General features: G+C 40.4%; 1 non-coding gene across 1 annotated transcript; it reads left to right on the top strand.

The window, feature by feature from the left end:
- The first annotated feature begins 9,175 nt into the window (after positions 1 to 9,175).
- Positions 9,176 to 9,306, top strand: Gm23903. The gene has a single exon (XR_003951695.1). It is a non-coding gene; the product is annotated as a small nucleolar RNA SNORA17 (small nucleolar RNA).
- Positions 9,307 to 9,664: the final 358 nt, after the last annotated feature.

Genomic DNA, 9,664 nt, shown 5'->3' with positions numbered 1-9,664 from the left:
GACTAAATGAAACAGTCTCTAGAGCTGAAAATAGTGTTCCCAGAAGTGAACAGAAAATCCAGAGAAACGAAAGAGGTCAAGCAGAGGTTACACTTACTACACCTCCTCTCTCAGTATGGGAAGGGTTGATAGCAGCCTATGTAATTTCCAGCTCTTATTTCCTTGAGAGGAAACTTCCAAGTAGCTCAGTAAGTGATGGGCCACTTATCAGAGGCTGATTAAGCATTTTTGCTGGTAGAGTGAAGCATATGAGATAAAGGACAAATGCTTTAATCTTTCCTGCAAGACAGGTCTCCAAATCTGTACAATGACATTTGATCTGAATGTGTGAGTGTTTTGCAAGGGGAAATGTGCTAAATTTGGAAAAAAGCAATTGGTTGTTATGCTTTGCTATACAGGGAAGAAATGGTTCTTTGTACAATAGTATTAGAATGCTGACTGTACATGGAAAACTACCTGCCATGTACTTCTCTGCAGAGTGCTTTCTGTTTGTGATGGTTTGTATATTCTTGTACCAGGGAATGGCAGCATTTGGTGGTGTGGCCTTGTTGTAATAGGTGTGACCTGGTTGGAGTAGGTGTGTCACTGTGGGTGTGGGCTTAAGACCCTCACCCTAGTTGCCTGGAAGACAGTCTTCCACTAGCACCTTTTGGATGAAGACGTAGAACTCTCTGCTCTGCCTGTGCCATGCCTGCCTGGATGCTGCCATTCTCCAACCTTGATGATAATGGACTGTACCTCTGAACCTGTAAGCCAGCCCCAATTAATTAAATGGTTATATATATATATATATATATATATATATATATATATATATATATATGACTTGCCTTGGTCATGGTGTCTGTTTATAGCAGTAAAACCCTAAGACACTGTTTATGCTGTCTACTTTCTGGGAGGTTTAAATAAATTGTATCCAATGGTTCTGGAGGAACTTTGCCATAATAGCAATGGAATCTGAGAGATCACATCACTTGCTTGGGGTTGCAGGTAATAACTAATTTTCACACCACACCCTGTATTTCCAATCCATTTCCTTTATTCTGTCCCTCTTAGCTTAGGCTGCTATAACAAATACCACAAGGTAGATATCTTAAACAACATCACTGTCCATGGAGGCTGGAAGTTGAAGATCAAGTCACTGGCAGATTGAGTTTCTGGTGAGGGCTTTTTTCCCACTTGGAACAAGCCTACCTAACAGTTATGCTTTTGGCTGGTAGAGACAGGGGCTTGATCTCACCTTAAACTTTTGGTTTTCACTAGTATTTTTGAAATACCCATATGGGCCAGAAAAACAGAAAGAAGGCATTAGAGGGATGTGGGGGTGGAAAAAGCCCTTAAAGGAAAAGAACTAGAAGATTCCATGTGATATGTTAGCAGAATGGGGACTATGGGAAGGCAGGGTGACATTTCAGGGAAATTAGGAAGGGGGAGGGGAGAAACAGGGTAGAGGGAAGGAGTAACCAAAATCAAGGATATATAGAAAAAGTCTAAGGAAGCATACTATATTGTAACTCTGCTAAAAACATAGTTTTTTTTTAATGTACAAGGAGCAGATATTTTGTTTATTGTTATTATTTCTTTTTATTGGATATTTTATTTATTTATATTTCAAATGTTATCCCTTTCCACTCTGGAAAGCCCCTATCCCATCCCCCTCCCCCTACTTCTATGAGGATGCTTCCCATCCATTCCCTCCTCCCCGCCCTGGCATTCCCCTACACTGGGGCATTGAGTCTTCACGGGATCAAGGTCTGCTCTTCCCATTGATTCCTGACAAGGCCATCCTCTGCTACATATGTACTCTTTGGTTGGTGGTTTAGTCCCTGGGAGCTCTGGGGGGGGGGAGGTCTGGTTGATTGATATTGTTTTTCTTCCTATGGGGCTACAAGCCCCTTCAGCTCCTTCAGTTCTTTCTCTAAGAAAGGTTTGAGTGGAGGCACCTGGATTGGTAGATGCTGCTGCTACTAGAAGCCTAAGGTTAGCAAATGGAAATTGCAGTGCCTGGTGTAAGATACCTTCCTGTGAGTTACTGGTGAGGGTGGATTGAGAAGTCTCCAAAACATTACAGGTGTCCTTTCTTGGCCAGGAGCTAATTTTTATGATCCTATTCCTGAAGATCCATTTCAGCTGTAGGACATCAAGGGCTCTAGCTGGATTTAGGATGCAGTTTCCTACCTGCTGGCTAGCTTTCACGGAGACAGAGATGCAAGCAAGCTGTGCACAGAGGGTAAGTCATCAACGGTTCTACACAGCTGTGGACCCCATGATCAAAAGCCTTCCTTGCAAGATAAATTCTCTGGTACAAGTGACATGACTATTATGAAGACATTCAAGTGCTTTCCATTCCCATATGAGGAAAATCATTCCTGGGGCTATAAATATGAGAAAGAAACTGTGGATTGGAGGTCACAAACCTTTGTGGAGAATCTACCACGATTTCTGTACAAAGTGGTCATGGTAGCAAATTGCTTTATAAATACTGAGGTTCATACTGGTAGATTAGTGCTGCCCTCAGACTTCAAGACTTCTTTTTGTAGCTGGTGCTGGTTAATGCAGAGATGTACAAATGGGCCAAGTTTGGAGTGTAAGTGATGCTGTGACCTGAAAGGGACATTTATATTATCCCTGCAAAGTACTCAGTAATCAGAGGACATCCAGAAGAGGGGTCAGCAAGAATGCAGGAGTCAGAGTTTGGGGATGAGAAAACTAAAATGTCTAGTCATGGCAGTACCACATTACCACTGCAGCTGTAGTTACCTGCACAAGATCTGCACAAGACTGGCCCCATTGCCATTTCAGCCTGCATAAGGGAACTCATGAGGTCCTGCCTCTCACTAGGACAGTTAATTGTGGCTGAGGGAGAGGGAACCAATTTTATATGTGAAATAGCCATTGAAAAGTCATCTATTCTTCAGTTAAAAATTCCAGGCGTTCTATAGTTTTAGGACTGATGTTATATTTCTATTAATTTCTTCCTTTCCCTAGAATCTATAGTCTATCACAAAATGTTCAATTAGCATCCCCATAAATTCAACTATAAAATAATTTCAGTAAGCAACTGATAAACCATGAAGTATTATGTGATTTAAATGGCAGCACATATTCTGAATTTGGGACAGAGCCAGTCTTTTAGATGACTCCTCTCTCTTGGGGCATTGCCAATTTTTACTGCCTTGGTGTTTTATGTATCGTAAATTTGCAATATGCTGGGTATTTTCAGTGAATTCAACACAGCTTCTTAAATACTTATCAGCTATTATCTGCAGAAAGAGTGTTCCTGGGAGGCTTATGTGTTGCAGGCTTTGTATATGAGGCAAAGGATGTTCAGAGATGAGGTTCCTGGAAAGTGACCCTAATCTCTGGACTCTGACTTTATCAAATTGATAGATCCATTAATAAATTTATAATTGAGTAACTTGCGAGGCACAGTGGAAACTGTGGCATATGGAGCCTAATTAAAGAAAGGTTACTGACAGCATGCCTTTCAAAGGTAGATCTCCATCTTAGCCCTTAGCTTGCATTCTCTGATTACAGAGTGCCCTGATATGAGCAATTTTGTCTCAAGAAGGTTCTTTTTGCATTACTATTTGCCTTGCCACAGGCCTAAAGCAATAGAGACAGCCACCCATGGACTAAAACATCTGAAACTATGAGTTAAACTCACTCTTGCCTCTTTGTACTTTGATACAGTGGTAGGACCCTGATCAACATACTCTCATTACCTCCCTCCCACCCCCCATCCCCCAAATACTTAATAGAACGTATTTACTTGAGTGATATGGGCTGCAAATCTACTAAATTACCTACTTTCATCATTTCTCTGACAAAATATCTGATAGAGGCAACTTAAAGGAGAAAGAAACACTCTGGCCTGTGGTAATCAGGACTACCAATCTGTTGTGGCAGGGACAGCATGGTGAAGACCATGGTGGAGGGGCATGTGTTTCATTATTTTCAAATATTGGTTGAGTCTGAAGCAGCAAGACCTTAGCCTGAAAGCAGAGCTGGGCTATAATTCTCCAGGACTCACCTCCAGTGACCATCTCAACAGCCTTTGCCTCACAGGCTCCAGACCCAAACTTTATTACCATCTGTGAATTTAGCGATCAAACACATGAGTCTGTGGGATATGCTTCAGATTTACACTGTGCCATTCTGTGCCTGGTTCCACAGATTCAGAGCCATCTCATAATACAAAATGGATGTAATCCAACTTTAAAACTCCTCATAGTCTTAATAGTCCCCCCAAACTTTGAAAGTTTCAAAGTATGTTCCAAAGGCATAAAGCAGTCTTTTAGCTTTCACCCCCTGTAAAAACAAAACCAAATTACATACTTCTAATATACAATACCACAGAATAAACATTCTCAGTCCCCAAAAGAAAAACATGAGGGTAGCAAGGACACACTGGACAAAAGTGACGCTGCAAGGCAGCAAGGAAACATTAACTCTTACATCTCTGTCTGGCCTGTGGGACACTTGCTGGTGTCATCTGTCTCCAGTGGGCTTGGGGAACCCTATCCATATGGCTTGCTCTTTGCAGCACACAAGGCCTTTGTTTTTTGTTGGCTTCACTCAGAGCCTGAATCTTTCCTAGCCAGACTCTTTATTCCCAGTGCAACATAGCCTTTACCTCCATGGCTTTACAAATTGGCCTCTCAGAGCCTCCTTATAGGGAACCCAACACTGTTATATACTGGTTGGTCTCATTTTTTTATGGGTGCAAGCCTCAATGACTCTCTACATACATGCCAGCAAAATAGCACTTCATGGTGAGTTCTGCTGCCAGGTTGAAGTATAACAGGGTCCTTTGAATAACAACTATAGCAACATCCAGGTGTCTTTCTTGGTCTTGTATCTCTCTACAGGTACAAGAAACAAATGCTTGCAGTTTAAGTTCCACAGCCTATGTTGATCTCTCATGGTAGCCAGAGCTGATTAAGATGGTTGTCTAATGAGTTTACTTAAAAACATAATGTACAAATGTGAAAATATACCAACAGATTTTCATGATACAGTTAGACTCATGACATTGGAGAGATCCAACCTTTTAAATCTAACTCAAAATTTACAGCAAGATCTCTGAGTAGTTGGCTAGATTTCCATTACCAGGAATGAATTCCCTCCTGTTGTTCAGGTCTTGCAATTGGAGAGTTGTTGGTTACTGCATAGGTCTGCATGCCACTACAGCACCTTTAGGTTTATCATGCCATGCATTGCTGTAGTTCATAGTCATCATAGTAAGACTGATGGTTGCTCTCCTCCATTGGAAGCTTGCATGGAACCTTTTGGTGCCATGAAAGCTAACCCACAGGGAGAAGGCTTTCAGAACAATTCAAGATTTAGGAATATTTGAATATTTTCATATATGTATGTAACAGTAAAATATGAGGCCATGAACTTGAAAGAGAGCAAGGAGAGGCATTTGTGGGAGGGTTGGGAGGGAGGCAAGGCAATAGGGAAACGATGTAATTATAAGTTCAAAAGTAAATAATTAAAAAAATTTCAGCAATCGTTCTCTTTGACATTAATACAAACGTAACAACTATTAATATATTATTATTTGGTGAAATATAGGTAATAAAATTAAGATTAAACAGAGTTAGAAATAAAGTGATTTTCATATATGTATTGATTTCTTGCTTTGTACAGATTAAGAATTACAATCTGTGAAGACATTTCACCATACATTTCCAATTATCCTATCAAAATATTTTCTAGCAGCAATAATGTTGAAACAAAATATACTTATTCCAGACACTCTCTTCATTGAATTTCTAGAGTCATGATAGAACACTCTTCCCCATACATGACTGGTGTGTGCTTAGTTGGGCAAAATGCTCTGAGTTTCACACAGTAATGTGCATGGCTTCTGGCATCACAGAAACATTGAGAAGATTTATTGAGAGACCTGGTAAGATTGATTGAGATTGTAGAAAACCATATAGTTTCAAGGATGGAAGCCTGCATGGGTCAGAAATGAAGATGGACTCAGGAGGAGAAGTTAGAGAGCAGCATAGGTGTACTTAAGTTCCCGGCTGATGGGAAGGGCTTAAGAAACATTAAGGAAAGACTTGGGAACTAGATGAGGGGAAGGAAGAAAGTGAGAACTTCAGGGTCTATATACCTACACACTCTAGTTTTACAAATTAATTATGAAGAATACATTGGATTTGGGCTGATTGATATGGCCAGAAGAAAAAAAAATATTTAAGCGCCATTACACATCCTTAAAACATCCAAGCCATTTTAATTCCACTTGGGATCAATTCTGTTGTTCATTGTATTGTGAAAAATTATACTTAAAAAAAAACTATAAATGATGAGGAATCTGCTGGTTACTTGGTCTCCATTTCATTTAAAAAGTATATCTATGATATTAATAGATATTTATTGATGGACATAGGAAACAACCTTGTTTTTTTCTACGTATGAAATGTACATGAAATAGCGAGGAAAGCAAAGAGAAGTTGCTCTGAGTCAGGAATGCACATCTTGATCTATATGGTGGAGCAATGTTGGGAAAATACAGATCAGTTTGTTGATAGAGGAGGGAGGTTTCTTTAAGTTTCTGTAGTCTCAGAAGTAAAAAATTACAGATTCACCAGGTGGAGGAATAGCTCTGACAGTATAGTCAGAACCCTAGCATCTTTGGACTTTGGAATAGATGTGCCTGGAACACTAAGGTAGATGTCGGTACACCTTGTTTTCTTAAAATCTATCTTGAAACACGGGGCCTGGCAGTTTGGAAGTGACAGTATCCTGGGTTTACTTTAAACTCTGCCAGCGAAAGCATTTGTGTGAGCATTGGAGGTGGGTATGCAGAGAAGCCATCATCCTCCAGGGGCAGCTGACATCTGCAGATGGCAAATGTGGCACTGTGCCAGTGGCTTTGGGGTCCCTTTGTGATGCCAAAGGCAGCATGAATCACTGGTACATGTTTGTTGGCATGCTTCTCTTTCTGTTTCTTCTTCATCTTTTCCTGCAATAATTAGGTAAGATTACATTTCCCTGTGTTATACCTTTACCACTTGAAATAGGTAGCGTAGTACCTGACTTTTGATGAAATCCTGATACAATGATTGCATTCAGACCTCTCAATTTGGCTGCAAGCAAGACAATTTAAAACTGTGTGATATGAACCCTGGTAATATATTCTCATAAAATATCATGAAATAGGTGTCTAAATAAGATTTATTTGTATCATTGTGTTAAAATGAAGGAAGACATCATTGGGCAGGTGTAAGCCTACAATATATTGTGAAAAATAGCTCAATTGGTTCAGCTATTATCAAAACAGAGTGCATTATAATTGGAGCATTCAAATATTCAGCCAGCACATATTTATTGTGTTGGTACTCCAAGATGTCATGCTGCTGAATTTTCTGCCAGTTTAACTTCTTGTGAGCTTGCCAACATAAATGGGTAGAGAAGAACAGGTTTCAGCCTTTAAAAAGATCATCCCAGAGCCAGCCATGTGTTTATACCCTTGGAAAACATTATTGTAAGTTTATTTCTGTCACACCTGAACTCAATGTCTTCAATGTGTTTCAAAAGAGGAAGGAAGCAAAAGTGACAGCCCTTTTCAGCAGGGAGACTGTATTTATTTTTTCTTCTGGTTACATAAACCAAGTTCCTTAACATCCTTTAGTCAAACTGCCTGGGGAAGTGTTGCATTTCTGACAGTGTATCAATGCACTTTGAATGATGTTGTACAGAACGATGTTTTAAAAGAATAGAAAGACCAGTTTCCCAGATAGAAACCAAATGTAGTCATCCCTAACTGATGTAGAGGGTTAGGTCCAGACCCTCTGCAGACCAAAATCTAAGAGTACTCATCACTGTTAGTAACATATTGCAGTATGGCCTGTAATGTATATATCTTCCTTTATACACTGTCTCAACTATAGTTTATGTTTGCATTACACCAAATGCAATGTGAGGGGTAGATAGACTCTATTATTTAGGGAATAATGGCAAGACAAAAATGACAGTGTGTTTGCACATTTTGCATATATCATGTTTCATATGTATATGATGTATATGTATATGATGTATATGCACATGTTCAGTTAGTTGAACTACTGCAGCAGAACTCATGGACAAGCAGACCGATTGTGCCTCAGAATGAGAGAAACTCATTATGAGATTGAAAACATGCTTAAAATAAAAGCAGCTATTTCTAGTTGAGTTTTTTTTTTTTAAACGGTGTTTGAAAAGAGACGAGGAAATATTGACAATTCTGACTATAAGGAATAAAGTCCAAACTTCTTGGCATAGGAGACAAATCCGCATACCCCCTACCCATACTGCATTCACTTGATAGAGCAAGACCTCAGTGCTTCCTTGTGTATGGAACTGTGTATTGTTCTCTGTGCTGGTTAGTTTTATGTCTCCGTGACACAAGCTAGAATCATCACAGAAGAGGTAGCCTCACTGGGAAAATAACCCTGTAAGATTTGGTTGTAGGCAAGCCTGTGGTACATTTTCTCATTTGATGATTAATATGGGAAGGCTCAGCTCACATGGGTGTACCACCCATGGCCGGTGGTCTTAGGTTCTATAAAAAGGCAGACTGTGCAAGGCATACAGAACAAACCAGTAAGCAGAACTCTTCCATGACCTCTGCACCAGCTCATGCCTCCAGGTTCCTACCTTGCTTGAGTTACTGTCCTGACTTGCTTAGCACAGTCACAAAGCACAAAGCAAATAATACTTTCCTCCTCAAGTTACCGTTGGTCACACCAATAGTAACCCTAACTAAGACAGAAATTGGTACCAGGGTTTTGGAGTATTTCTGTGACAAGCCTGACTATGTAGAGTTTGGGAGCACTGTGAAAGGACTTTGGAACTTTGAGCTAGATTAAACCATTGAGTGTTCAAAGCTTGGTGAGATGATCTGTAAAAATTTAGAAGATAAACAGAGTGGAGAGAAATGCAGACAGTAGAGAACTGGCTTGTGAAGTTACAGAGAGAAGTCTGAGAGTCATTTAAAGACGTCCTCATGACTGCTTCATATTTTGAATTAAGAATTCATGGTTCAGGTCAGCTAGGGCTGAAGAGTCAACTCTCGTTAACGAGAGATTTGCATCACCTAAGTAAAACCTTTATCTTACAGAGACAATTGTTGCTGGCTAGCTGGAGCTGAGAAATTAGTGGTGATTAAGAAAAGACCATGAAGTACTGCAGATGTGGCTGCTGTGTCACATGTGCATCCCTAGGTGGCAGAGAGGAATGCGAGAGGCTATGTCTATACTCAGTGTTCTGACCTAGGAACATCTGAATGATTAGCAACTTAAAATTCCCTGCAAAAAGCAAGATGAAAAGGCCACCAGTCCAGAGCCAGGGGGCTCAGACAGGGAACGAGACAAAAACAATGATTGGATCCTGATAGTTCCCAGAAGAGGACTACAGACTAGATCAGCTCAGATACCTCCCAGGCCCAGATCCAGGAATTTGAATTGGCCCATCCCAACATATACCCCACTGATGAACTGTGCAAGGGCATAAAAGGGAGCTTCCTATATTTCCAAAACTACAGGGTATCCCTGACACATGGCAACAGGAGGATATCCGAAAGGAGTCACAGGGAGGCTCCAGTATCAATAGAGTAGCAGAAGCCAGAGTCCTTGTACTTGACCAGCAAGTCATTGCAATGAAC

The sequence above is a fragment of the Mus musculus genome, chromosome 15, assembly GCF_000001635.26.
Source record: "Mus musculus strain C57BL/6J chromosome 15, GRCm38.p6 C57BL/6J".
Classification (NCBI taxonomy): Eukaryota; Metazoa; Chordata; class Mammalia; order Rodentia; family Muridae; genus Mus; species Mus musculus.
Note: the sequence above shows the minus strand (reverse complement) of the source record. Positions and strands in the feature narration are given on the sequence as shown.